Genomic DNA, 27,877 nt, shown 5'->3' on the forward strand with positions numbered 1-27,877 from the left:
AAAGCGTTTTTACCAGGGGCCCGTGGCAGTTCACGACGTTTCTGAGGGATGGTACGCCAAGAGTCACTAAGTTAGCATGGAGGACTGCAAGTTAAAAGGGTGTTTATGTTTGCACCAAACAACTAAGGTCGTGAGGCGTTATAATGCGTGTGAATTGAATATATCGTAGTGTCTATTTGCCATTTTTTTTGTTTCATAAAAAGACTGGAGTTACTAAGCGGGAGAAAGAACTAAGCACACACCCATAAAAATTCCTCCTTTGTGATGGGGATTGAACCAGCTCGTTTTCCACACGCTATGGATCTTAAACCTTTTTTTTATTTCACTGATTTTGTATCTCTGATATCTGCGTGATAGTCCGAATCGTCGTAGCCACCAATTGGCTTTCACCGAAATATAGCATACGCCGAACTGTCGTATAACGAATTGACATGGACCCCTTGAGTTAGCGCAAATTTAAAATTTCCGTCTGTTTAGAACAAGGTGCGCATTCATCAACCATCAGCTGACGTCATACGTACAAAAAGGCCAAGTTGAAATTCGATGTTTTGATTTATTTACTTATTTATTTTTTTTTTGTGCCCGAAAAGATTAAAGCAGGCCAAACACGTCATGCATCTCTGCAGCATGATCCGTTGCCTCAATCTTAAACGACCAGCATAATTCGGATACTTCTTGAAGGGACCTCGAAAACCAACTAAGTGATCATTTGATGCAGCCATTCATTGTGTAAACCGACAATGCCAATACGAGTATTTGCATTACCGGTAATTTTTCATCCGTTATTTAAACAGATTTCCTTCGTTTTCTCAAATTAAGGAAATCAATTATTGTGCAAAATGCGAGAGGACATCCTTTGTTACATTTAAAACTTCTATTGCCATTAATAGATGTTGTCTAAGAGCGAGAAACAGGAAATGTCTGGCAATTGGATAAACATGTCGTAATTAATGACATTTCCACACGTGTACCTTTTTTTATAATAAGCGTTGCTATGCCAGATTTTTTTTTGTAGCAAGAATAAGCTTTAAAATATGAACTGAATACGCGCAGTTCCATTTCTTTTAAACTTATTCCCAAGGGATCGTTTTGTTCAGAGGTGCCGGGTTAGATGATTACACATTTACGATAATTAAATTTTCCACCTGTTAACCGACAGAATGATTACTTCTGGAATTATCGTAATTAATTTTGAAGTTTTCCTTTTTTTCGCGTTAGCTGCAATTATCTTGGCATAGCATTATGCGGAATTTTTCTGTTTTTGGCAGAGAGCAGCTGTAACCTATCATATGACATCGTTAGCTTCCTCATTACTAATTCAAAGCACCGGATGAGATAATTTTCTGGGTGTACGTATCAGTAGGGGTGCGTTGAGGTTTAGCCCGACATTTTTTAATCTCTACGTTCGTTTGATGTTGTGGTTTGATCTCTTGATGATATTAAGTGCTCTCCTGTATTCAGTCAACTGACACAGATCAAATCCCTTCCACCAGCAAAACTCATACTGAGCGTATTAATCATGCCGAGAATTTTCTTTTGCAGTTAAGGAAAAAGACAGGGTTCACCTTCCTACATAGATCTGTATCAACTTTTCCACGAAATTGCGTTACCAGTGAAGGCTAATCAAATCTTAGACGATTTAAATTTCAGTTGTTCACAGAGTAGTTCTTGCTCACTCCTTAGGAACATGGCTCGCATGGTAATAGGGCGGCGAAAAATGCAGGCGGTCGAAATTGAGCTGGGGGTTTGTGGATAATCGGAGGTGCTCTGACAAGATAATCAGATTATCCATCATAATTAATTCTCTACGTTGTCACGTGGCTACGAAACCCAATTTTGATTCGCCAAAGAATTATTGGAGACCTTAAAGGTGTATTCTACCTGCAATTAGTTCCGTTTTACTTTAATATTAAATATCCACGGGTCGAGTGCCTGTACTGGTTAGGTCTCCAGATATACTCTTGATCGACTAAGATATTTTCGAAGGTCTCTGCTTCTTACAAAACGACGTTGGAACTTGGTGTGACCTTTATGGTTAAATTCATGTTCGTTGAAATTTATTAAATTCTTTTTAATGACCATAAATTTTTGAAAAAACTTCAAATTTGCTTCGTTTAAACTTGTTCTTTGCAATTCACGAGTTAACACGATTTAAATAAGGTTTTCGTTTCTGTCTCCACATCTTCAAACGCAGAGGCTTGTTTTTAATTTAGTGTTTCTTCAAGCTTGAAAAACGTTAATGCAAAATAAGCGTGGATAAATTGAGCAGTGGCGTAAGGGTCAGGTTAAACTCTTATTTCAGAAACAATCGGGCGCTTCAAGTAAAGATACTTTGGCTGCCACTACTCAATATACAACGTATTTTGTGCTCTTGGTTATATTATTATTAGCCATATGGTGCAAGGAAGTCTGAGGCTTATGCTGCACCAGCCGAGAGAGTACGAACAAGAGTCATAAGTAGAAGGGGAATCGCCAAGAAAGAGAAGGATGATGATATTCAGCTATACACACATACCAGGAACAAATGGTAAACGAATAGTCCTTTGAGAAGAAGAGTTAATCATTGCTAGAAATAGTATTTTACTCGTACATACTGATTCAAGGTGACTTTCAATTTACCGTCCTCTTTCTCGGTGAGACGCCCAGGCTTCGGTTTGGCAGCCAATCTCTCGTAACGACAAGTCTACTTGAAAAGAACGTCATTGGAGAGTTTTGGCAGATTTCCAAATTAAAGAATTCATATAAATTGCCATTTACTGCAGTACGCCTTGTGCTATTCTTTGCATAGAACTTAGAGAAGTAAGGTGGTTCACAAGGCTGTACGCAATCAGAACTGAGAACCACCGTGGTATAGTAGTATACAGGGTGTATCGTAAATAGTGGTCCAGAGTAAAGGAGTCGGTACACTGTGTTCTTAGGTATCACGTACAGGAATTTCAGTTACTTTTAGTCAAGATTCTCGGAAAAAAATAAATTATTTTTTTTTAAAATTTCTGTGTCTTGCATCACTAATTTGCCTATAATTTCAACAAATATCAATATTGGCTGTCCCGCTCACTTCGCTGTTATTGTACGAGAACATTTAAATCAAACTTTTCCACAAAGATGGATTGGGCGGTTAGGCCCAATTTTATGGCCACCACGTTCAGCGGATCTCAACCCACTAGATTTTTTTCTACTGGGGGTGTCTGAAAGAAAAGGTCTACAAAGAGGAAATCACTTCTGTCGAACAATTGCGTCAAATGATTCAAACAGCGGCTGAAGAAATTAATGCAAACGGATTTGCTCGCAGACTCAAACGATCTTTTATTCGGCGATGCAGAGCATGCATCACGCTAATGGTGGCCATTTTGAGCATTTCGTTTAGTTGAAATAAATAGTTAATTTGAAAAGAATGTTTTATTTCAAAAAACCCAATCAAAGAACTTAAAATAAAACAGCTTTGAATCCAAAATATCTTAGGCAATTAAGCTGCTTTTTGTTTTAAATGCCAATAACTTTTTTTTTCTGAACTGTTAGCAATTAATGTTGTACCATTTTAGAATCTTGATTTAATAATGATTTTTTTAAATTAATGGGCACTGACAATGTAGTACTTTTTTTTTTTTTTTTTTTTTTTTAGACAATAGGCACCTAAAGTCACATGACTTTTTGGAGATGAGTATCGAAATAGAAAAAAAATGAATTTCTTTAAAAACCTTTGACTTTAAATTAGTTGAATGTACTTGTTTACGATAGTGCACCTATTCAGGAGTAATAATAAAAAAACAGAATTAAAAAATATTGATATTTGTTGAAATTATAGGCAAATTAGTGATGCAAGACACAGAAATTTAAAAAAAATAAATAAATTTATTTTTTTCCGAGAATCTTGACTAAAAGTAACTGAAATTCCTGTACGTGATACCTAAGAACAGTGTACCGACTCCTTTACTCTGGACCACTATTTACGATACACCCTGTATAGTGAGTTGGTTTTGCACTAGCAACACCCCCCCCCCCCCCCCCCTTGTGTAGGAATGTACTAATCTATGACGCTGGTGAAGGCTCAACGTTGAGAACGGCTAATATAAGATTGTAGTTAGCATACATGTGGCGATCAGTTTGAGTATCAGGAAGAATTGGTCCGCTCGAGATCTTTCCGATTTCGAAGGTGGAATAATTGTGGAGGCAAGACGTGCAAGTGGCAGTGTCTAGACAACAGCTAACATAGTTCAGCGATTCCGTTCTACGGTGTCACAAGACTAACGTGAGTAGCTCAATAGTGGTAGAAAAACTAGCAAAAGGTCAGGTGTGATCGATGCCCGTGGTGAGCGTAGTCTTCTCTGAAAATAGTAGCGGTGTAGCACAGTGACCCAGTTAACCACCCAGTACAACGTAGGAATAGCAAGACCAATATCTATTATGCGCCAGACATTAGTTCGTATAGGCTATGGTAGTTAACGGCCATCACGTATGTCCATGCTCACTGCGACACAAGAAGCTTGCGGCTTGCATGGGCATGTCAGCACCAACGCCTGACCACCGAAATCTGTGGCAGAAAAAAAAAGAAGCATAATGAAGCCATGGCGCTCTGGAGGCAGAGGTAGAGGCTGTTTTCGAGGCATGCTCTGGGTCCTCTGATCACCGCTAATCAACAACTCGATCGGAACGCCGACTAGGTCACCCTTTCATGATGACAGTGTATCCAGACAATTTCGTAGTCTATCAACAAGAAAACGAGCCATGCTACAATGACCGGCAGGTTGTTAATTTGTTTTAAAAAGAAGGCAATGAATTCTCTTCCCATGGTCACACAGTTCACCCTATCTTAACTCAATTGAGAATGTTTGGGACCACCTGCTGGAGAAGGACACTGGATACTATGGCCATGAGAGTACAGAGCATTTTAGCATGGATAGAGCTACCACAAGATACCATATAGCAGTGATGTGATAGTATCACAATGTTCTGCAAGGCAAGTACGGGCTGTATTAAAAGGTGGCCCTAAGAGGGATTAGGTAGTTTCTGCTAATGCAAATCCAATTTAGTGTATATATTGGTGATCATCATCATATACATCACACTTCTTGTGTGAATGCGCTACCTGAGTAATAGCTTATCCACGCTTAACTACTCAACCAAATTTATTAAAAAACTCTTATAAATCACCCAGATCTAACAGGGCGGGTTACTGCCCCTCTCCCGGGGAGATTGATCTTTCTGTATTAAATCTAACAATTTAATGTTGCAATCGTGACTCAGCCAAAAAAATTTCCTTCACATTCACAATGTATATATAAAAACTATAAACTAATCCAAAACATCAAGTATTTACAATAAAACTTTGCCTTCAATTATACACAAACTAAAATTTTTATAAAATATAAATATGACTCCTTAACAATCTCGGCAGCTGTATGTCCTTGCCAGTTCTTCCATAAAAGCCCTCTTATCTTGGTAGAGAACACAGTACCTATCATTTAGACTAATACAAAGATCACATAATGTAGATCTGACACCATGCCCTGTAATTATCATCGCCCTCAGACGTACAAAGTGTCGCTATCTTCTTATCTTAGTTATCTACCTCAGGCAGAAAGGAATGTGAGGTGGGGCCTTGTCAGAACTAACTTCGGACAAAATATGCAAATACCAACGATCTCCGGTGTCAATTTTTAATTTGAAATTAAATTGTTACTTTAATCATTATTCTGCGTGTTCAGCTCCACGGCAACTAAGGCCATGTGCGACAATAATCATCAGTAGTGTTCTTCGATCCTCGCCCGAGACTGACTAACTCAGCAATCTTGTGGAACAAAGCCGATGGAAGTATCGGTTAGGATGGGATTCGAATTCGTGCCTTTTTCCACAAGTCATCGTCGGTTTGAAGACTGACCACCCCACTATTGCAGCACTTGACAACTGAATGACGATTTAACACAAGGTGAGACCAAAAGAAGTGTGCAGAAAAATCACTGTTTGCTAACATGACTAAATAATACGGATTCCTAATAGATTTTTCTTTCATATTCATTGGTTTGTGAGAGCTTAAATTTTCTAACATCTAATAGAGATCTTATCGTTAAATCAAACGGATCCATGTTACTCTAAGTTACCCTGATATTTGTGACTAAATGCTGCAATTATGTTTGTGATTTGGTCCTGCTATGAACAGAAAAGAGCTAATTAACTATGGCCGAGTTGTGTGGTGTGTTGGACCATAAAGAGGACCGTAAAAGTCAACGTAGCTGCCTCTGCTTCTTTTATGGCCTCTGTTGCCTCCCTTGACAATAACAAAATTTCGGCCAAGTCGCCATCTGAGGATGATTCGATTCATTAGAGAAAGAGCAGAATCATGTCCATATTTCTGTTTCATTACGTGTCTCTTGCCATTGTATTAGTGGGTCAAATGAAATCGACTTCATGGATCTAATTATAGTTATTTAATCCATTTAAGGGGCCATTTTGGAATTGAACAGTGGGAGCCGAGCATTGCTCTTAATTCCTTCCCGAATGTAGCGGACGTACAGCTTCGCTGGCTGTAGTCTTAATGGTAGCAATTTCCGTTGAAAGCCCGATTTCCATCTAGCGTTAACGGACGTCGTTTTAAACCTAAGCAAGCCTTGGCCGAGACATTTATTTTGTGAATGTTTTACCACTATGAGTCCATTGGATATAAACGAACCCGTAATGTGTTGAAACACATTGTGCTAACAAGATGGAGTTGAAAATTGATGCATCTGGATTTTATTTAAAGACTGACGACATTATAATTAAGGGGAAACTTGCTTTTGTCGTTAAATTTAATTTTGTTTTGTTTGTACTTCAACTTAGAGCGGTATTTGTTACTACTCGAAGCAAAAAAGGGGCTACACTTCCCCTAAAACTCACCGAAAGTTATATTTCTAGTTAACCGTGTTTTTACTGGTTCATTTATCTCCAATCTTCATTTATCTGGGATTTTTCATCCCGAAAAAAATAACCCAAACTTAGACCACACAATTTATAGGCATCATACCATATCTTTTCGCAATTTCGGTTGTCTTAATGTGGCTGGCAACATTAAGCAAGCCGAAAATAGTCATTTTTATTTTTTTTTGCACGATTTCGTGAATATTTGAACAGGGTTAGGATTGCAGTAGACTTCAGTAACTGGTGTAGAAGCTAATTCCTGTTTCTCTGCATATTCGTTTTGCTTCCACTGTGTGGAAACAATGTATACAAGTCTACTTCTGAGCGCACTCAATCATGCACAGGTAGAGCCGAAGATTAGGTATATGTTGGAGTAGCTGTGACAGGTGTTCATTAACATTACAAATGATAGCTCATAACTTCCGTGTTGTTATTCATGGCTAATGCAGAAGATGGTTGACTATCTTGAATAAACGGAACTGGTCCGATACCGAGAATTCCCAGAAGTCAACTGATCATAACCAGTAGTGTCATAAAGATGTGAAATTTTTAAACATGGTGACAGGTTGGAGTGATTTAGCAAGCAGTGTTTTTGTTACTTTCATAAAACGAGTTTAAGTATGACAACAGCAACGATCCCTGTGCGGTGATCTTCCGTAGTGTCAACTTAATTCTTGTCTTTTGGATTAGCATTATGAGGGGTGGGCAAAGTGTTTTGAGAACAGGTCTGTAAAATGTATTGATAAATTATAGGATAGATTATATTTGATAGCTTAATTTCTTATGAAAAACATTGTATATCACTGTCATATGCAGTTTCTGAAATTTTATTTTATTTTAATGTTGTTAGATGGAAAAAGAATGAATATCCAGTAAATGGAGCATCGTTCAGTAATCAAATTTTTGGCCAAAGAGGGCAGAAATGATGAAGAAATTCATTAAAGAATGACTAAAGTGTTTGGGGAGGTATCCCAGTTATGCGACTGTTGCAAGATGAGCCGCAGAGTTTTTAAAAGAAAAGACCAGAGTTAGTTGAGGATGGTCCAAGGTCCGGTCGGCCATCTCAAATAATTAATTCTGAAACCGTTGCCATTGTTGAAGAAAAATTTAAAAAAACAGAATGCTTAGTGTTTGAACTTAGTATTTGTTTCCCATGGATGTATTTTTAACAATAATACATTTGGGAATGTCCAACGTTTGTGCAAGATTGGTTCTTTGAAACCTTTTCATCCACGACAAACAGCAGAGGATAGGAGTCATCAAAAGACTAAAATTAATTATCGCTAATCAAGATACCTTTTTATCCCGTTGGGTGACTGGGGTTTGGCTACATTTTAATAATCCTGAATCCAAATTAGAAAGCATGCAGTTGAAGCAGGGATTTCCAATCCCGGAGAGCTTAGAGCCCAATCATCAGCTGGACAAGTAGTGTCTTTAGTGTCAAACGGCACCAGGGGTTTCCCCCATCTCCGCGTAGTATACTTTGTGGGTGGGAAATAGAACAGTGTCAATGCCAGAGGTTTAAAGTTGGATTATGTATAGTGTCGTGTACCGTTGAGCTGGACAAGTGTTGACCCCAGTTTTGTACTAAAGCAAAAGGATCGTTATTAATTGATTACATTGCACCTAAAACCACAATAACAAGGAAACTCACGCCAGCCGAAGGCTAAAGTTAAAAATTTCAATTCGCAAAAAAAGATACGAGGAAAGTTGTGTTGACGAGTTTTGCTTAACCTTGACAATTCACTCGTGTACAAAACCAGGGTTGCGCAGACTTAAATTCGTGAATGTGGATTTGAATAATTAAACAATCCCTCCATTTCAGATCAGGCTCCAAGTGAGGTCTCATCATCATGGAGGTCATTTTAAAGGTGAAGAGCTAAGAACAGATGTGGAAGATGGTTTGATGCTCAACCCGAATTTTTAAGAATTGAACTCTTAGCAGATAAATGTGGAACAAGTGTATTGAACGTTGAGGGGAAAAAACTAATTTTGTACTTTTTTTATATCCTGTTTAAAGCGGACTTCAGTTGGGGCTCTAGTCCTAGTTTTTCATCCTGCACAAGTGGAACTCGGTCCCTGAACTCGCTTATAAAGATACGTCTAACTTTGACGGTGGTACGGCTATAAACGCTCTAGATAAGAAATTTGATTCGAATATAGAAATGTTAGAAGTAGAACACATTAAACCTTTATTTAACAGGAATATCACTTAAGATAAATGAGATATATGCTTTGTGAATTCCAAATTGAAAACAGTATTCCAGCAATGTTTTCGTTTGATTTGTTTTAAGAGCGATAACACCGTACAGATAACATAAATGGAAAAAAAATTAATTAATTTCGTGCACTATAATCTCTTTTGCTTTTTCCAATTCCAGTAATGCAGTTTGCAACTTTTTAAAAATTCACTCTCCGAAAAGAGGCGCTGTATTTTAATATCTTATGCCAGCGCGTGATATGGTTGCCAAGTGCAGCATACCACAACGCCGCGGTACCTAATTGTTTTCCACGCGGCCCTCGTTTTAAACTAGCGCATGTGGCTACTTGATTGCACATTTATCTCGCGCAGAATTAATTTTCAAATCCAGTGTAGAGTATATTTGGGCAAGTAGAGATGGGAGCGACAAGATTAATTCCTAAGAAATGCAATGCAGTTCATAGAAAGGAGCAAATAAAACCTGGCTTAAGCCTGTCAGTAACCGCCGTTGTGTAATCAAGCGGGAGAAGAAATTCTTCTTTTTTGGCCTCGTTAATCTTTGGTTCAAAAAGTAATATGAACGAAAGAAATACCGGAAGTGTATTCGCTAGAAACTTATCGTCAAGTTCATCACTGTCAGGATATCGTATGTGGCGAGAAGCCATTGATCTTAACAATTAAGAAATATGCGAGGTGGAAGCCTTAGTAGTGGTAAAAGGGGAAATTGATTTTGAAAAGAATTTTTTTTTTACTTTTTTTTATTGCATTTTGTGCGAAATCCCGCATTATGATGTTCTCTTAGCATTGTGGGAGCTTTCGAAGGCTTCGTTAGAGTTTAACGTCATATTTCTTATTTTTTAAACTCTCCTTTGATTCCTGCACTTGGAAAGTTCTTTAACGATCTTCATCTGAGATTTCTCGCTGCATTTAATTCAGGTAAGCTTCGATTTTTAACTATCCATGAAACTTTGAAGAATCTTAGCAGTTATGTACACGTGTACCCACTTTAATAGGCTTACTACAACCTCACTCACAAGCATCGTTGTTACTTCCCTGTTCTGATACCGGGAAGGGCCCCTTTTCTCTCAAGGTTTCTCAATAAAAATAAGTATTTCTTCCCTTTACATATTAACACATTACCTAGAATCTTATCTGTTATATCATCCGTTAACACATTGTCTAGAATAATAATATAGATTACCACATTCTCATTCTACTATTAATTCCTTTATTTGTTTTTTCTTCTTTACCCCTGTTGTACCATTACATTTCATGGTCATTAACTTTGTCTATAACCCAACTTAATAACTTAATTGTACATTACAAAAAGAATTCCTTTGAAAGAAACTATCAAACAGTTTCTCAGACTCTACAGCTAATGAGTCTATAACTAGAATACACTTACGTTCCGAAATGGGCCTCTATTTCAATTCTTTGGCACTGTTTTCTTCCATGGCAGACAGGCTTCTCACATCCGTTTCAAATCTTTCTGGCGGTCTATCTCTTCTTCGGGGGCTCGTGGACTGGACACTCCTTCTCACGTAGACTTCTCGACTCGCATATCTGCATACCTAGCTCAGTCTCGACGGACCGGACCCTAGACGCATGTGCTTTCTACATATTTTTTGTTTAACTTCAGAGATACAGTATGCAATTACGTTGCTAGACACGCCGACCACCCAGCGACTGGCCAACACCACTTTAACTTAAGAACACATTCCACACTCCCAAAAATAACACCTTAAATTCGCACGTCATCGCCCATCACTACTTTCCCATTTCGTTTCTTTTTGTCTCAGGTCTCTAGCACTTCTGTTTCCGAGCTCCAACTCGCTCGCCATGTTCTCACCTCCTCAATGGCCCTTTTTTCTTCTTCATCCCACCTCCACGAATTCCAAACACAGAGCTCCAAAAAACTAAATTCAACCTGTAACTCACGACTCTCACTCTAAAAAACCTTTTTCAACTCTCTCCCGAACCTTTCTTTAAGAAGTTTGGAATGCCTCCCACAGGACCCTCAACCAATCCAATACACTACTTCAATTTTCAACTCCTTATTTGCTAAAAAAAAAAAGTTACCACACCCGTCTCCCTTGTGAACAAACCAAACGCTTCTCTTGTAATTTCCTTGCTTTCCTATTTATTTAGAACTCCCGCATTACAACTCTTATGTATGTCGATCGTCTCCAAAAATACCTATTTTCATGTTCCTTGCTAAATGTCGCCAACTTACCTAAAATTGCCACCTCTGGCGCGGTCCTTTCTACGTAAACGCAGGTGCGGCTTACATCAAAACGCTTAATTGGGTCCTATTTTTCCCCCCTCGTTACAACCCTTTAGAAATTTTAAAACAAATGGTACTCCTTCCCTAGTACGGCCACTATTTTGTAAACTCTTAGTTCACCTTCTTTCTACACATCTGCATTTACAGTACTTGTTCCTTCTGGTCTCCATTTAAATGCTATTTTAATTCACACATTTATAACCTCCCTATTTCTAAATACAGTGTTTTCCAACCTTAATATTTACCATATTCACTCTTGCTATTCAAAAGTTAATTCTCATATTCAAACCTTAATTCCCAGTTTTCTCTGCACTACTCGAGTTTATTTCACATAAATAAATATCTTAATTGTAAGAGTGTAGTACTCTTACAGTACGTTGGAGGCGAAACTAAGTTTTTTTTTTTCCCGCTAGATTGCCAACGTAACCATGTGATTTTTACCAAACTGACCCTTAGCAGCCCTTGTGCCATTAAACAACAAACCAACAACCAAACTAACCGTCGGATCCCATCCTGCGATGTCGGAAATCTTTCCAAGGAGTTTGGCTCAAGAACGCCAACACTTGGACATTGAAGGAAAGAAAAAAGAATCGTTGCCTAATTGGACAAATCTAGTCTCACGATAGAGGACAAAAACATGACGAAAATAGCATCTCAGAGGTCAACAGTGTAGGCTAATGGTGTTGGGAGTACTACCATGGTGCACTTCGATTAATGAGTTCTTCCAAGAGTGCACCAGAATTGTACAGAACTGGTTCCAGGAAAGTGAGAGTGAATTCAGCCTAATGCGGAGGGGAGGGCATACGTAGTTCTCAGTCCAGTCGAGACTCATCTTTGAGGTGAAGTGGAACGAGCTCTGAATCAAAGATTCACAATTATACTATTTGCAACAACTACTTTTTAATTAGGCTTGTAAGAAGCAAATGAGTCAACAATTGGACCAGCATCCCTCTGGTACTCTATCAAGGTGTCGAAAGAGTACCAGCATCCCTCTGGTACTATTTCGACACCTTGAGTTCGTGACACGAACGGATCCAGGCTTTCTGAGAGCTAAAGTGAATCTACTTGCTATTTTGTCGGTGTACCCAATAAGGTGGGTACACGGACAAAATCGGACTGTTTTAATTTAAGTGTCCCAATTTTTCTCTAATATGAATTACGTTTGAAAAGTAAAAAGTTAAGCGGTGTCCTGGCACCTGGTTGGTAAGACTGCACCCTGCCTGAATGCGATTGGCATTTCGAAGAATGCTGCATCATTGTGCCTTCGTTTGTGTCGTTTCGTTTTTCTCTGACTAAATGTCTTTTCACAAGAACAAGATATTACTTTTGAAACAGCTCCATATTAATAAAAACTGATACAATTGTTAAACTACCCAGTATCGAATCGATCCGCCCTTGTTTTGACAACACGCAACAGCAAGTATACGGCGCGACGTGGATTCTATAAGGTATTTTAGTGAGTTTTGGTCAAATTGCAAACATTCCTGCAGCAAAATAATCGCGTAGCTGAGAGAAAGTTGAAGTAAGAGGAATTTGTTGTTGAATAGTTCTCTCCAGCATATCCCACGCATTTTCAATAGGATTTAGATCACGTTAATGTCGGGAGCCAGGGAAGATCATAGAAAACAGTGCCAAGTTCACGGAATCACTCTGGCACAATGCAATATTGCATTGGCATTCAAAAAGTAGCCATCTTCGGGATAAAGGTGTAACATTCAGGGTGCAGTAGATGTGATACAAAATCCAGATACTCCTTGGATGACATTCGACCTTCCACCTGTGTCAACATACCCAGACAGTGCCAACAAAACATTCCCTACACTATGATACCACCTCCCAGATGATTGGGTTGTCTTAACAAGGCAAGCAGCGTCCATCGCTTTGAAGAGATTTTAGCCACACTCTCTGCATTCTGTAAGTGCAAAATAAGGTGTATCGTGATTCGTCTGACCACATGACTTTGTTCCCAATTCCAATTTCTTTAATTCCCTGCGCGTGGTATGGTTGAAACAGGGCTTTGAATAGTTCTGCGCATTGTTGAATTCAGTTGTTATTTGAGACCTATCAATTCAGATCTACTAGACCTATATTTGTGACCAATCTAATTTGAAAAGAGGTTAAAAAGAGTTCCCAATTTATGCCAGAATAATAAACGAAAGAAGTTAAAATATTTACAGTATCTTTTAACATAATGCTCTCGTTGACGACGCGGATCTTCCCTGCAAAGTATCCATCATGCCCTGATGAAATTCACTCGCTGCGAAATGTTTATTCTGCAAATATTTAACCACCGATGACAACCTTGTTGCATTTTAAGCTGTCTACGTTTGAGCGTTCAAGCACGCATCTGAACAACTCCATTAATCCTACATTCTTCAAACATAATGGAATAAAGGTGTTCAGTTTTACGCAATTCCATCATAAAACTGGTTGATACCTTGCGCCATTATCACCCTCGCATATTTCTTCGGGTGTTGAGAGTTAGGATTAGTTTATATTTACCCGATTTTTGTAACAATTCGTATTTACGTTGAATATTTTGGTGTAAGCTTTCAGCATTGTTCAAGCGAGTTTCATGTTCCATCATGGATAGCCAAATTCTCAACGCTACATCGAGAGGTTAAGTACCAATCATCGTTAAGCCTCCTCCCCTCGAAACTGTTCTCATCTTCATGGGAATTAGCGTCTTCCCCTGAGAAAAAACAGTCGTTGTTGGGGGAGGGAACGGGGCGCAACGGTTTTTATGCCAATTAGTATTAAATATTAGCTGGTAACTTGTGTTAATTCCACACTTACCCTTACGGAAAAATTGAGTTGGAACTTTAATGAAAATTGCACCACACCAATCCCATCATTACTGCTCATTATTGCCGCTTGGTGGAAGCACTTTTTGCGCAGTATTTTTGGTAATGCATTTCTGTTGGAAGGACGAATTCGCGAGGCGTTTTTACTTGGGGGGGGGGGGATAATCAATATTTAATTACGGTATGAGTACCGCGTTTTTAGTTTTTTTTAATCACTAATGCGGTTTAATTAGCAGAATTGTATTTCAGTATTGTAAAAATGTCGAAATAGCGGGCTGTTGAAGGGAGGCTATAAATTAACGGCACGCGGCTTTCTAATTAGCTAATTATTGATATTGGCATAGGGTTTGCTGCCTTTTTTTCTTTTAGATTGAATAGCTGCTGTCTGTATGCAACAAACAACTATTATCTTAGGCTTGATTGCCCTTCAAGTCACTCTAATTCGATCCCCGAATAGGTTAAAAATAAAGCGCTAATTCATTGGATTGGTAGATATAATTTTTATACTACAGCAGCTTAATGGTAATGTTCCCCCCAGTCCCCTTAGCCATTATTTTATTTTTATCGATATCGCAGTAAATATAACATATTTTTAAATAACCGAACGTTATAAAGCTGTTGAATGAAAACTGACGTTATATTTAAATGGCATTTTGAACTTTTATTCTTCAAAAAAAAATCTACCATCACCTATTGTACCCAATTTGTTTTATTTTTGCGCTAAGGCAACCACGGCGACGAGGCGTATGTAGAATAGTCTGTAAACTGTGTTTTTCTCGCTATGTAGGCTTTCCTGCGTATCCGGGAAAAAAAAAGCTTCGCGAAAGAACCATGCATCCTTCTTGTGAGTCGCACGGATTCGCCAGGATTTGAAAGATGGTCGTTAAAGTTCCTTCCATCTAGGCGGAACTCTAACACCGCATCAGGCAGGCGTCTTGCATATTTTATCTACTTATTGTAGGAAGGTAATGCCCTTTGCTGTTTCCATCCCTTATTGATGTTGTCCCGCTGTCAGTCATCCAATTCGTCAAGGAAATCCAATGTTCTAACCTGAGCTGTCAACATATTCTCGTATAGAAAACTTGCCATTCTTAAGTGTCAAGTTTTCGTACAGGAAACGTGTTTGAATGTGATATTTCTTATCTTATGTTTTGAAGCTCGAAGTAATCTTAAGAGTTCTGCTGTCATTGGATACGTCATGAAATTCGTTTTACAGGATGAAGATATTTGATATTCGCTGCGACTTCTCTCTCTCTAGAACGCCAAAATCCTTTCTCGATGTTAATAAACTTACTTCTGGGATCTGACTGATGTTCGCCTACTAGGGAGGGAGAATATATATCCCTTGTCCCCGAAAATTTGATTTTGAAACAAGGGCATTGGGGGGAGGGATATATATTACATTTCTTTGTCTCTTGAGCGACACTATAACCATAATATAAATACGTTAATATTTATATTATGTTAATTAATTTTAACTAATGTATAACGCATAATATTGTCACATTTGAAGTGTAACTTATGGTTTTTATATGAAATTAATGGAAAATTTAAATATACAATGTATTTACGTCACAAACTACTACATCCCGTGTTATACTGTGAAGTCGTTTTATATCTTTTCTTTAAGAACTTAAATAAATTGAAATATTTCGGAACGAAATAAGAAAAGGCTGTAGCCATTAAAAGAATGCAGCGAATAGAAAGCAAGAGCACATAGCATAATAAAAACGTAACTACAAGAGGGTTCGTAGGGGATGAAAAACCTTGTATAGAGGGATATTCTGTTGTTTTTATTCGATCGTGATGTTTATCCATTCGATGGAAGATGGGTTGCGGAACTGTGTACTGCATCCTTTGTCATTGCGGAAAAGCAACACCATTTCATACGTGACGGAATTCGTAACTGTGTAGGTGACAGTGCTTTTGCAAACCCCGGCCATTTCGTTGGTCATTGTGAACTTGGAGGAGGGTGAGATGATTGATCACGTGATTTCCTATTTGGATTCATCATCCTTTATGTCAGCTGTCGAGGAATTTTAGAATCGGGTCTGCGTTTCTGTCTTCTTTTTGTGGACTCCTCCGAGGAACCTTTTTAAATCCAATTTCTTTTGAGCGAACGGTGAATGATTACGATGGATCTACTCCCTCGCACGTCGTGTACGTGCCACCAGGTGTGCGCATGAAGTCGTTATGACTTGGCGAAGATCGAAGAGAAAAATAAGTGCGATTACTTAAGTGGGATTTCATGTCTCAAACGAGAACACGACACTGACTTTAAAAATTGATAATCTTTTTGTTTCAACGCGCCGTATAAGTCCATCCCGCTGTCATCTGAGGGAGGCGAAGAAAAGTTGCACGCATGCTCGGTCGGTTTGTTTCGTTTTTAAGTTAGAACTATAAATGAAGAAAAAAAAATTAGTGCACTCTCCTTAATGCTTACAGCCTCTCCCATTTTATTCTGAGATTTTCTAAATTTTAACGACTCATTTATGCGCTTGTTGGAGAAGAGATGTAAAGTAATTATGTACCGTGAGATGCCAATTTGAATCGGAAAAGTTTAATGGATTCCTATCGAGACGCCTTGAAAAGAACCGAAGAGGAAGAAGTCTTTAAACCCGGTACACGATAAAGTTGAATGCGTGCGCCCTCTACGCAGCGTCTGCATCTATAAAAGAAATTCTAATGCAAAAGAAAATATAGTTCTTCTTATCAATTAATTACTAAGAAATTATAACGTCATGGAAAACTAAATAAAACTCTTACCTTCTGTAAACTTATCCGCCAAGTATAATTACAACCGCAGAATATTTATTACTCTTCTCTCATATATTTTTAAGTCTTGTCTCTCTATATACATGCATCTCTCTATGTTCAACAGTCTTAATAACACTGACTGTATAAATTTAACAACAAATACAGATTTATATAAATATTTGGTGGATTTCTGTTAATCCGATTTTAATGAAATTAGCAATGACTCGACATATTTTTAAAAAGGACCCTTGAAAAAGATTTGTTGAGCCATCTGAAATATTTAATTAATTGCTAAATGGAATAATACCATCATCCGTGCGTATTTCACCTTTGAGTGCAGCAGGAAGTACTTTGACCTTGGATTACACGAATTCTAAGTAGAAGCGTGCAGTGAATGAGCTGGTTGCAGATTTGATGTAGTCACGCCGTATACAAATAGCTTCTTTCTTTATAGGCGTCATTGTAATTCAGGTTTTTTGCCCGCCTCCTCTTACTGGAATTCTTTTTACGAAAAATCGTGTACAAGGTTATAGTTTAAGCATCTTTGGAAGAATCCTGGATTTCCTTAGAGGAGGAAATAACGTCACTTCTGACGTATGTTCTCAGCATAATGGCTTCTGTGTGTTCTGCCAAAAGTAATCAGTGGCCGTCCTTTTGAGTATACGAACTTCCTTGTAATACTCGACTCCTTCCTGTTCATAGATGGACTCACTGGCAGGGGACACGACTGTGCTTAACCAGTACCTCTAAAAGGGACTTGGCAAAGAATTTCGTCTATTAATTCGGAATATTATTGCGATTTTCTGTCTCATAGCGGACAAATGTTACGCGTTCTCAACAGGCAGATTAGTGAAATTGGGATTACCCACTTAGGGGTCGATACTTGGTATCAATCTCTTCATGAAATATAAAGGAAAGACCAACTAACTTTAATTTTGTTGCGATATGTTTAATTATAGGCTGAAGTAATTATTTACGGTCATAGTAATTGTGTTCATTCACCTGGGACTAGCACTCTGTTCGTGCTATCTTCATGGTAATTGAGAGATAGGTGAATCCCTCCAGTCTTTGTCTAATTGTCTGTAAATATAAGGGCCGGGGGGGGGGAGAATGCACGATAGCTTAAAGTTAGGTGAATAGGAAGTATTACTCGGGCGCTTTTGTGGCTTCCATTCCACAAACCTGTCTTTCAACGATGCCCTGTTTTTCTCCTGACCCGCATGACCAAAGATTCTTGCTGCTACGAGCTCACTTTCTATGTTTACAAATGATGCTACTTTTTATGGATGGTTGCAGGAAGACTGTGCCACCCTGACATATTAAAACCCGGTTTGGGTTAAAAGAAATACTCCGAAGGAGTGTTCGTGGCTCGCCTTCCATCTTCCCTTTCTCCATGATTAGTGTCAGATAAAACCTGCTCTACCGGATCTAAGTTTGCAGAAACTAGGCTTAGCTTCCGTAACTTTAGTGAAGAAGAGGGTGGGGAGGGGGATGAAGCTTAAGCCGTCATCGCTACAGCCGCTTCTTGTCCAAGGAAGACCAACTTTCTTCTGGCGCCTCGTATTTCAACCGACATCGCTTCGACGACAGAGCTCAGCTGCATTGTAGTTGCCCCGTTGTGCCACCTGGCGGTTTTCTGTCTCTTTCCACATCCATTCGCCGCCAGTTAATAGCGAATGAGGATCATTAATCACGGCACTTCGAGTGGCTTCCTCTGGCGGCCGACATTAAAAGATAAGGTAAATAAATGATAATGATCAGATCGGTTATTAGATTATAGGCAAATGCGCGATTACGCCACACTTGTACATTCATCTGCGCGCGCTCTCCACAGACACCCCGTCGATCAAGGAGCAGAGCTCAGAAGAGGAGGAGAGACTACAATCGTAATCTTCCCTATTGGCGATACCATGCCTTATTGTGTGCAGTAGCAATATTCCCGCCCGTGCAAACACGCCTTTGCTCTGTGTGTAATCCCGCCAGCACTACGGCCTGCAAGGTCGCAGTATTGGCGAGATTTCTCTCTCTCTCTCCTGGGGACACTTCATTACGAGTGTAATGACAGCTGTTTGTTTGGCACGTGCGAGAACAGGCTATCGTTGACTTGCAGACAGTATTTTGTTAAGAGGCTAACCAGAAATTTTGTGCAGAGGATTTCAGTATCCCGTGAAAGCCTATAAAGAAGTTGCGCCCTCTGGAACGCACTGGAGAATGTTCTAGGAAATCGAAATGTAAGAGTTTTTTTTTTTATTTTCGTGGGTTATTTTCATTAAGAGAGAACTATAGTTTAAACTACCGTTATACACCGATAATTACCTTTTAAAGAGCATCACCATCCGGAAATTGTACCGATCCCTTGATGACATGCACAATACCCTCTTGATGGTCACAATGTCCTGGCAAGTACGATCTAATGAGAGCGATTGAGCAATGTGAATAATTCCTGATTGTTCAATCTGAGACCCCAGTAACCAATCCTGCTCTCTAAAGATCTGCTCTGTTGTATTTTTGTTTATGGAAAAAGTACATGTACTTTGAGTGGCCTTGGTTCAAGCCCTTGGCTACTAAATGCGGTCTACCTTGTGAATACCTATGACCGTATGGTCTTCCCGGAGTACAAAGAGAACCTTATTTATAATCAATGTACACGAATACAAGAGAAGCGATCTGTGGAAGGTTGGACAGGTTACTGGATCTCTGTTTGACCAATCGAGGGTAAATTGCCCGCTTATGACGTCATTTCTCCTCTCTTACTTGCCTCGACATCTTGACCACCGAGTGGTTATATATGTGATCAAGGGACTGGTATAGGTTCTTAGAATTATCGGCAAGTAACACTAGTTCAAATTGCAATTCTTTGAATTCATTGCATTCGATCCTGTAGATGGCTTTTTGGTCTGATTGGTTCATAACTGTTACTTCAGATCGGCGATAACTAATAGAACAAAACTTGTTTGCACTAGTATCAGCCATAATTATGGAAAGTTGTTGATTTATAATTCTTGACTACTGAAGGCATTTTTGAAGGTTTTCGTTGTTAGTTTAGCTTAAAAGAAAATGATAATCGCTTAACTCGTCAAAGCTAATAAGCTTTGACTATAAGGGTAGACTGCTATGGCTCTCAACACGATCAGGTTTCACTAAAATGGATGTTGATTCAAAACATTAATCACCTGCTGCACACCCCTTCTGCCGTAATCGTGGGAGTACTCTCGAACGATTTCACAGGCAGCTGATTGTTTTCATTCGCTGTTAATGAAGCCAGAAGATTACATTGGTTTTTCTGAAACTAAATATTTAAACACAACGCGTTATTTCATTTTAATGGAGATATTTGCGCTGTCTTCGTGTGTTTTCTTCTAAGCAGTGGCCTTTTGCGCAAGCCTGCTAATGAAACTTAAAACCTTTGGGAGCGAACCATATCATTCCTGGATATTCAGGGATTCAGATTATGCGCAATTTAGAGACTTGCACTGAAAATGAGGAAACATGCACCAGTGATTCATCACGAACTCATTAACTCGACTTCGGTATGTCTTAAAACATGATCCGTTACCATGGCAGCAGGCGATGCAGCCTCAACATTACAGCTCGTAGGTGGTAAACAGTTTGTTTCCCGGTTGTGAACATGTTCCAGTTATTTGGGCTGCAGGTTCATAACACTGAGAATATCCACGTGGGCATTAAGATAAAAGTGGAAATTGTCACACGCGTCGTGTATTTCACATGCAGGTCCTTTTTAACAAAACCTCTCTTCGCGCGGTGGTCGAATATCTTTGTGTATCTATTTTTAGGAAGAGCAGAACAGAAAAAGATAAGTTTGCTGTGTACAGAAGCGGAGGGTTTAGAGCTGCTTTAAAAACTACAGAAACAGATAGGTGCTGTCATCTGTAGTCACTCTATTATTATTTTTTGTATTAAGATGGAGTCTTGCATAAAGCAAAAGAAGCCGTTCGGTTGAAAGGCTTCTAAAACGAACTGGGCTGTAAACATGTAGAAATCTGAAGCAATAACACGTTGTATGAAGTTCTTATCTGGTTTCCTTATATCAGAGACCTTCTGATATAAGGAAACCAGACATAAAAATACTGTTTTCTAAGAATTTAACGTGTTGTTTTCTGCTTTCTCCAGCTAAAATTTATTTGGAATACCACTATCCCAAGGATTATCCTGTCTGTCGGTGATTTGAGCCAATCCCACTTCAGTCTGATTTCTTTTTCTTAAAGTTACCATAAGATGTTCGCGTCACGTAAGAAATAGGTGTAATGTCTTACATATTTTTGCCGCGAACAGTCGATGACACATTACATTACATTGATGGACAAAAAGTGGAAGAGCTCGCAAAATGTTATACGTCGATGTTCGACGAGGTGGTATATTCCCTTATGACAACGGTAGTGTGTGAACTTATAGAAAAGCATTACCATTTCGGAAATATGCGAATACTCGTGCAGCATCCGGCAAAGGAGGCTAATCCTTAATATGGGAGGAGGGGTAGGGGATTATCACTAACACCCAGGAAAAAGTTGTCATTCTATTCGGTAGACAGCTTTCGAGTTGATAATCGCTTTCTTGAACCTTACATGAGTTGCGTACTGCTCTCCTTTTGCTGAGTGTGCTTCACTGCCATCGCGAGTCTTGAATTAACAACATGCTTTTAGGTTAATCATACTGATTAAGGTGAGCGGGAGGATATCTACAATGTTCCTGTAGACCTGCTAATTCACTAGGAAAAATCCGATTGTTTTTAGTTCGTCCTTGAATTTATTCAACCTACTCTTTCACAAGAACCGATGGAAATTTGTTCCAAAAATCACGCACCCGCTGGCTGCAGACCAATTTCAGCACATTTATTCCGCATCCATCCTTCCTCAATTTTAATGTATGTCCTCTTATGTGTGTAGTCGGAGCAAGAGGAAAAATGCCATCGCCATTGAGCTACCCAATCCTTTCAAATCCTAAACACCTCAATCAGGTCACCTCGCACGTCAGTGTCTACTCACCATATGATGCCATTTTCAGAATTGAAGCCTTTTTTGGTAAGAGCGTTCCTTTGTTCCCTTCATCAATGTGGTTGCACTTCTCTGCACCCGTGCAGCAGCTCTGCATCCTTCCTAAAATGAAACCTCCAGACTTTTTTTCTGTACTCAAAATGAGACTTGACCATTGCCTTGTACAGTGGGATAATAACCCCTTATTCTTGCTAGCAAAATTCCTGTATATCTGTCAATACATTCCTGTATTGACAAAACTCCATGAGCTGTCCTGGAAGTCTGTCTGCACTGCTTAGAAAACTTCATATCTGACTGCACAATTGTTTCATTTTCTACTACCCTTCGTGTAATACCACAGAGTTGGCACGTTAATCTGGTATTACTGCTATCCATATGCAGTAATTTGCATTCGTTAACGTTCAATTTCAACTGTTATTTCTCATCCCATCTGCCTACTTTTTCTAGAGCTTATTGCAACAGCATTACTGTCGTTAACATCTCTCCAACCTTTATCATCTTCAAATTTAGACAATAAGCCTGATATACCTCATCGATAAATACGGAAAACCCTAGAGGAACTCGGCTAATAACATTAGCCCACGAAGTGCAGTCCCCATTAATAACCAGTCTGTCTTCTCCCACTCGACTATCCCTTTATCCATACCAGTAACTTGCCCCTTAATGCGGCGCTGCTCCAATTTGTAGAGTTAATATTAAAAGCTGTTCTGAAACTTTTAGAAAAGCTTTAGATACTGCTATATCTGTTATACGGAACAGTATCAAAAACATTTCCAAAAGATTTCAGTACCCTCCAGCCCAGGTACCTTTTTTATGTTTAACTTTAATCTCTCTTTCAACCTTCCTCCCAGTTATTACAAAATCATTCAGCTACCTGATGGATTCTAATGTGCATCTGGCATCTCCTTCCCTAAAGAATTCCTCATGTGTGAATGTAGATGCAAAATACGTATTCAGTTTGTCACCAACCTTAGTAGGTTCATCAACAGTTGAGCCAAGTGGATCAATGTGATTTAAGAGAGATGCTGTCCATATTGGCGCATTTGCAAGTTGGGTGGATTCAGATTTCTACTCTGAAGATTTCATTCCATAGTCGCTCAACTCGATTGAGATCTGGTTATTGGGACGACCACTGCAGTAAGCTGAATTCACTTTCACGTTCCGGGAACTAGTTCTGTGCAATTCTTGCCTTGTGACATGGAAAGTCTCGTGTCACATCTTTCTTTTGGGAAAGTTCATTCGCAGACTGGTGTACTGCAGCCAAGAAAGGATGCAAGTAGTCGGAAAAATATTCAACATAACCTGTTTCATCCAAATTGTCATTACTAATCCAATATACGTTCCAGACGTGTACACTTGATGTGTATATCACAGCACTATTAAAACATGCGGATACATAAAATTATAAACTATTACAGTCTCACACACGCTGTTCTCGCCATATTGTGCTCCTCCAATCAGCATGAAAGAGCAGTAATCGAGATTCTTCAGGCCGGTTAACGTTTTTCAAATCATCCAGTGTTCCTGAACGCCCTGTAACCGTACCTGGGATATAGATTCTTGAAGAACTCGTTGACTTCGTGAATTGATTTCCTTATTCATTGTTATTTGATTTGTTATGGCTTGTTGAAGCCATCTTAATTGATGTTCCTGTGGACTTTGAATTGGGCTAACGTTTATAAACGGGACTTTGAGTTGTTTTCTGTGTGTATTTATTTATTTTTGTTGCTTTCATGTGCCGTATTAGGTCTTCCCACCCTGAAATTGAAAAAAAGAAAAAACATGGGAGGGAGTACAATGTTGTTATCCAAATTATGTGTAGATTGAACAGCATTGTTTCTGCCAAATATTGGCAGAAACTGCAGACAAGAGTTGAACCCGGTTTGGTCGTTGGCTGGGTACGATACCTCACCTATGACAAAGTACGATGAGTTTTGCGTTCTGGATTGCCGATTTGGTTATCACAGTTGTATTGGGTTGCCGAGTGTATATTATTTGGCCTAGCCTTACGTCAAACTCCAGCAGAATGTTGTAGTTTTCATAGTACTCGTCTCGTGTGTAGTGCTGATTACTATTCAATGTACAGATCATTCAGATCTTTAGTTTTGTCCATTTTCAAGCGAACTGCGCACATACAGCATATCTGCGAATCTATTTTGTAGTGTATGGTACACGAAAGGAATCTATGTACCTAATAAAGTGGCCACTCACTGTATGTAAGTGCATACAAAGTTAACTTGGAATGCGTTAAACTTTTGAAGGTAAAGGTCATTAAAAATGGGAGGGGGAGGCGAAGAGGCGTGTAATACGAATACATTATCATTCTGATACTACTGAGTTTCCTGCTAATCACAGAAGCTGATCCACTGTCGCAGATGTTTGCGCAGAACTTAATCTATAAGTTATGGAGTTTGAAGGAAATGAGCTAAATTTAAATGCGTGCCAAGCCAGTCTTAGTGCGATTTATAAAGGGTTCTTTCTGAAGCGACAGGTCTTGTTTAGTTTTCGCACTTTTTTTTTCAGTTTTCATTAAAAAAGTAGATTGTCTTACGACCTGTAAGCAACTTTCAGAAAAGGAAAGCCCCTTGAATTTTTTCCCCTTATTTTACAAACACATCAACTTTAAAACTCCTTGGTAACTCTGGCGGTAGTGCCGAAAATCTGGGTGATAATGAACCCAGGGCTAAAAGGAGCAAATATGGGCATTTGACATACTTCCACCACCACAACCATAGAGCTCTCAATGTAGACTTTCCAACATCCTTAATGCTACAATCTTTATTAACTCAGCTCAACCCGTAAGCGAGATTTCTTCTTTTACTATTTTTTATGGAAATTTGAGAATGCGATCTATTAAATGCATCAAAAGATGAAATAGTCAGTCAGTGAGATAATACAAGCTAGAAGAATTATAATCCGAAAAGATAGTGCCTGGTCCCATGATGTAATACCATTTAACTTTCAATACGCCTTTCAATAGGTGCCTTTTTTTTGCCTATACACACCAATCCTATAATGATATTACAAATATCAGAAAGTTGATCATCCTCGGTCCACATACAGAGGTGACGCTACGTATCGAAACTGTGGTGCCAAAAGTCGTTCACAATGTACTGCAATATCTGAATACATCAACTGTAAAAATGACCACAAGATTTCATAGATCGAGGCGAAATGAGCAAGTTAACCATAAATGCAGGCAGCACAGTGGTTTATAATTGCCGTCCCTCCACACTGGGTGAAAAATGCCCGATTTCGAATTCCAACGATGACGCGAGGAATTAAGGGTTTTTCACAACGTGGCCGAGTTAGTCCGTCTCAAGTGAGGATTAAGTAGTTTTTCTCTCCTCCCTGAAATTCGGATGTTCTGAATTTATGCACTCCTTTCTGTTTATTGGGAGACCTCAATAGACATCCATTGGTGGGGTTCTTCAATTGCAGACGGATGTGGACAGCTCATTGAAACTCTGATTGACAGACACAATTAATGAATACTGGTTCACCAACTTATATCCATCTCCTTAGGATCAACCCCTGCAATTGATCTCTCCAATCTGATAACACGTAGAACTCAGACATCATCCAACTGCATACCAACCGAAACTTAAATAGGAAAATTTCCCAAGATTGGGCAAAATACCCTTGTCTCTGTTTTTAAGAATACTATTTCAAGTAGTGCCGAAGTAAGCATATAGTCACTCCAAAGTAAGCATATAGTCACCAACACCTTTCTGTGAAAGAATAGACCAAACATGACTGTCATAAACATGCGTCTAGCTAGCATTCCGCGCATCCTCTAAGTTGTCCTAACAATCTGTTTGTTTTCAATTTCTTATGGTACGTTCCGGAAACCATATCCTTTTAACACTGTTAATTACCTTTTCATAAACTAGATGCACATTTGCAATAGAAAGATTTTCCATCTCTTCTACGACCCATTGCATTTAATTTTATTTTAAATTTACGTATTGTAAACCATCTTTCACATTTCATTTGCCATTTAAGCATTTGTTAATAGAGTACTTGATGTTTGGCAGTGTTGTTTGTCGATAGCGCGTGTTACCCATTAGCTTGATTGATCCTGACAAGAGCAAGCAACCTAATGCAAACCTATATTTGTTTTTGTGTTTATGCGTGCACGGTATATTGACTACAGAACTTGCAGTTTGCAGCCAGAATTGCTAAAATGAAAATGGTCAGCGTACGTTCTCCATTGGTCTTTTAAGAATACGGACCATTACAGAAGTCCATTGATTGCAGAACTACAAGTTGTATTAGTTCAGGCTTTCCTCTTAGCCCTAACAAATAAACCTGTTACCGAGATTAAATACATAAATCTCAGGAATGGCTCTATTTGCTTCTTGCCCAGACAGAAATGTCGTGGCTGTGGACATTGGTTTTGTTGAAAAATGCTCTCTTGTCTTCCGTGTTTGTTGCTTCTAAGCTCGCTCCAGGGGTTGTGGGCCTCAGTCTACTTCGTCTTGCTTGTTCTTTACGTCACTGATATTTGCTTTTACCGATTGAAAAACTGAATGGAAGGCTTCGGGCAAGTTGTCGTAGAAGAAACTTCTACTGCATTGCTGAGGGGAGTGTCATTGTGAGAGAAATAATCCGCTGATATCGCAAAGAATGCTTTTTTTTTTTTTTTTTTTCAGAAGAGTAGAAACTTCCATCCATGATGGGGTTTTTTTGTTTGTTTTTTTTAAACAAAGTTTGAAAAGCTGCACGAACGCTTGCAGCAATGTCTAAAGGCAAAAAAACTGCAGTCTTTGTTGCTGAATTGCATTATGGGTAGGGGAAAATTGTGCCGGTTCATTTTTAACTAGTTAAAGCATATTTGAGAGCCAAACTTCAATTAGCAGATGTATACTGTAAAGACGGCAAGCAAACACTTGAGCAAACTGGTTTGTTGAGATTTCCAAGAGTGGCGTCCATGATGCCAGCAGTAGCGCCATCTCGTGAGAACACATGAAACGTTTTTACTGTAATTTTGTTTTCCAAATTTCCCATTAGAATTTGTAGTTTTTGAAACTACAAATTCTAATGGGAAATTTGGATTTTTATTCTTTATATTTTTAAATTCGTTCCTTTACAATAAGGTGTAATCACCTAACCACTGGCTAGGAGGGCTTGTACATTTAATTATTCATATGTATTTTTACTTATATGCAAAAGTGCATTTATTAAAGTTAAATCTTAAAAGGCGATGAATAATTAATTGGAAAAAAAAAATCTGTACGGTGACCTGCCATATTATTCTATAGTACTTTTCCCTTATTTTTAAATTTAGATCACCAGGGAGAGGTCTAATCACAAAAAAAGTGTCCAGCGCCCACAAATCAATGGAATATCTTCTTGAAGTTGGCGCCGAAAGTACTATAGATTAATAAGATAGTATGAATCAGAGCTGTAATACTCAATATGTTCTACGTTGATAATGATATTAGTAAATTAATAAGAGGAGTTTACCTCAATATAGTACGTGGAACACTTCCGTATGATACCCTCCAGAAATTAAAACGGAAAAAACGAAAAAATCGACAACTTACCGGTACATTAAAGTAAAATATAAATAATTAAAGTAAATTATAAATAATTAAATAATCAATTTAACACAATTCAAAATCAATTCAAAACAATTAAAATTCAAATTAACGCAATTAAAAGAATCTAACGAAAATATTCAAAACGATTTTCCTTCCTGAAGCTGACAATGCTTTTCGACCGACTGTCGTGATCACAGGAATGAAAATTATCGAATCAGGCTAAACCTGAAACTTAAATAGTGATTGTCTTCGCGCATGCGCGTAAAGGTCCACGCATCGGAGATCAAATATGGCCGCCGAACATTAACAGAATTCTCGTGTAATTTAATTTCAACGGTTTCTGCAATTAATAGTCGCGTATAATTACGTTGAACGTTAAG

The 27,877-nt window shown here is 38.7% G+C and overlaps 1 protein-coding gene across 1 annotated transcript in view; it reads left to right on the forward strand.

Annotated features, from left to right (window-relative positions):
- FucTA (glycoprotein 3-alpha-L-fucosyltransferase A) overlaps positions 1 to 27,877 on the forward strand; it is a 305,570-nt gene that overhangs the window by 70,742 nt on the left and 206,951 nt on the right. The gene's annotated exons all lie outside the window — the stretch shown is intronic.

The sequence above is a fragment of the Mastigoproctus giganteus genome, chromosome 12 (genome assembly GCF_048544385.1).
Source record: "Mastigoproctus giganteus isolate SK-2022 chromosome 12, ASM4854438v1, whole genome shotgun sequence".
Lineage (NCBI taxonomy): Eukaryota > Metazoa > Arthropoda > Arachnida > Uropygi > Thelyphonidae > Mastigoproctus > Mastigoproctus giganteus.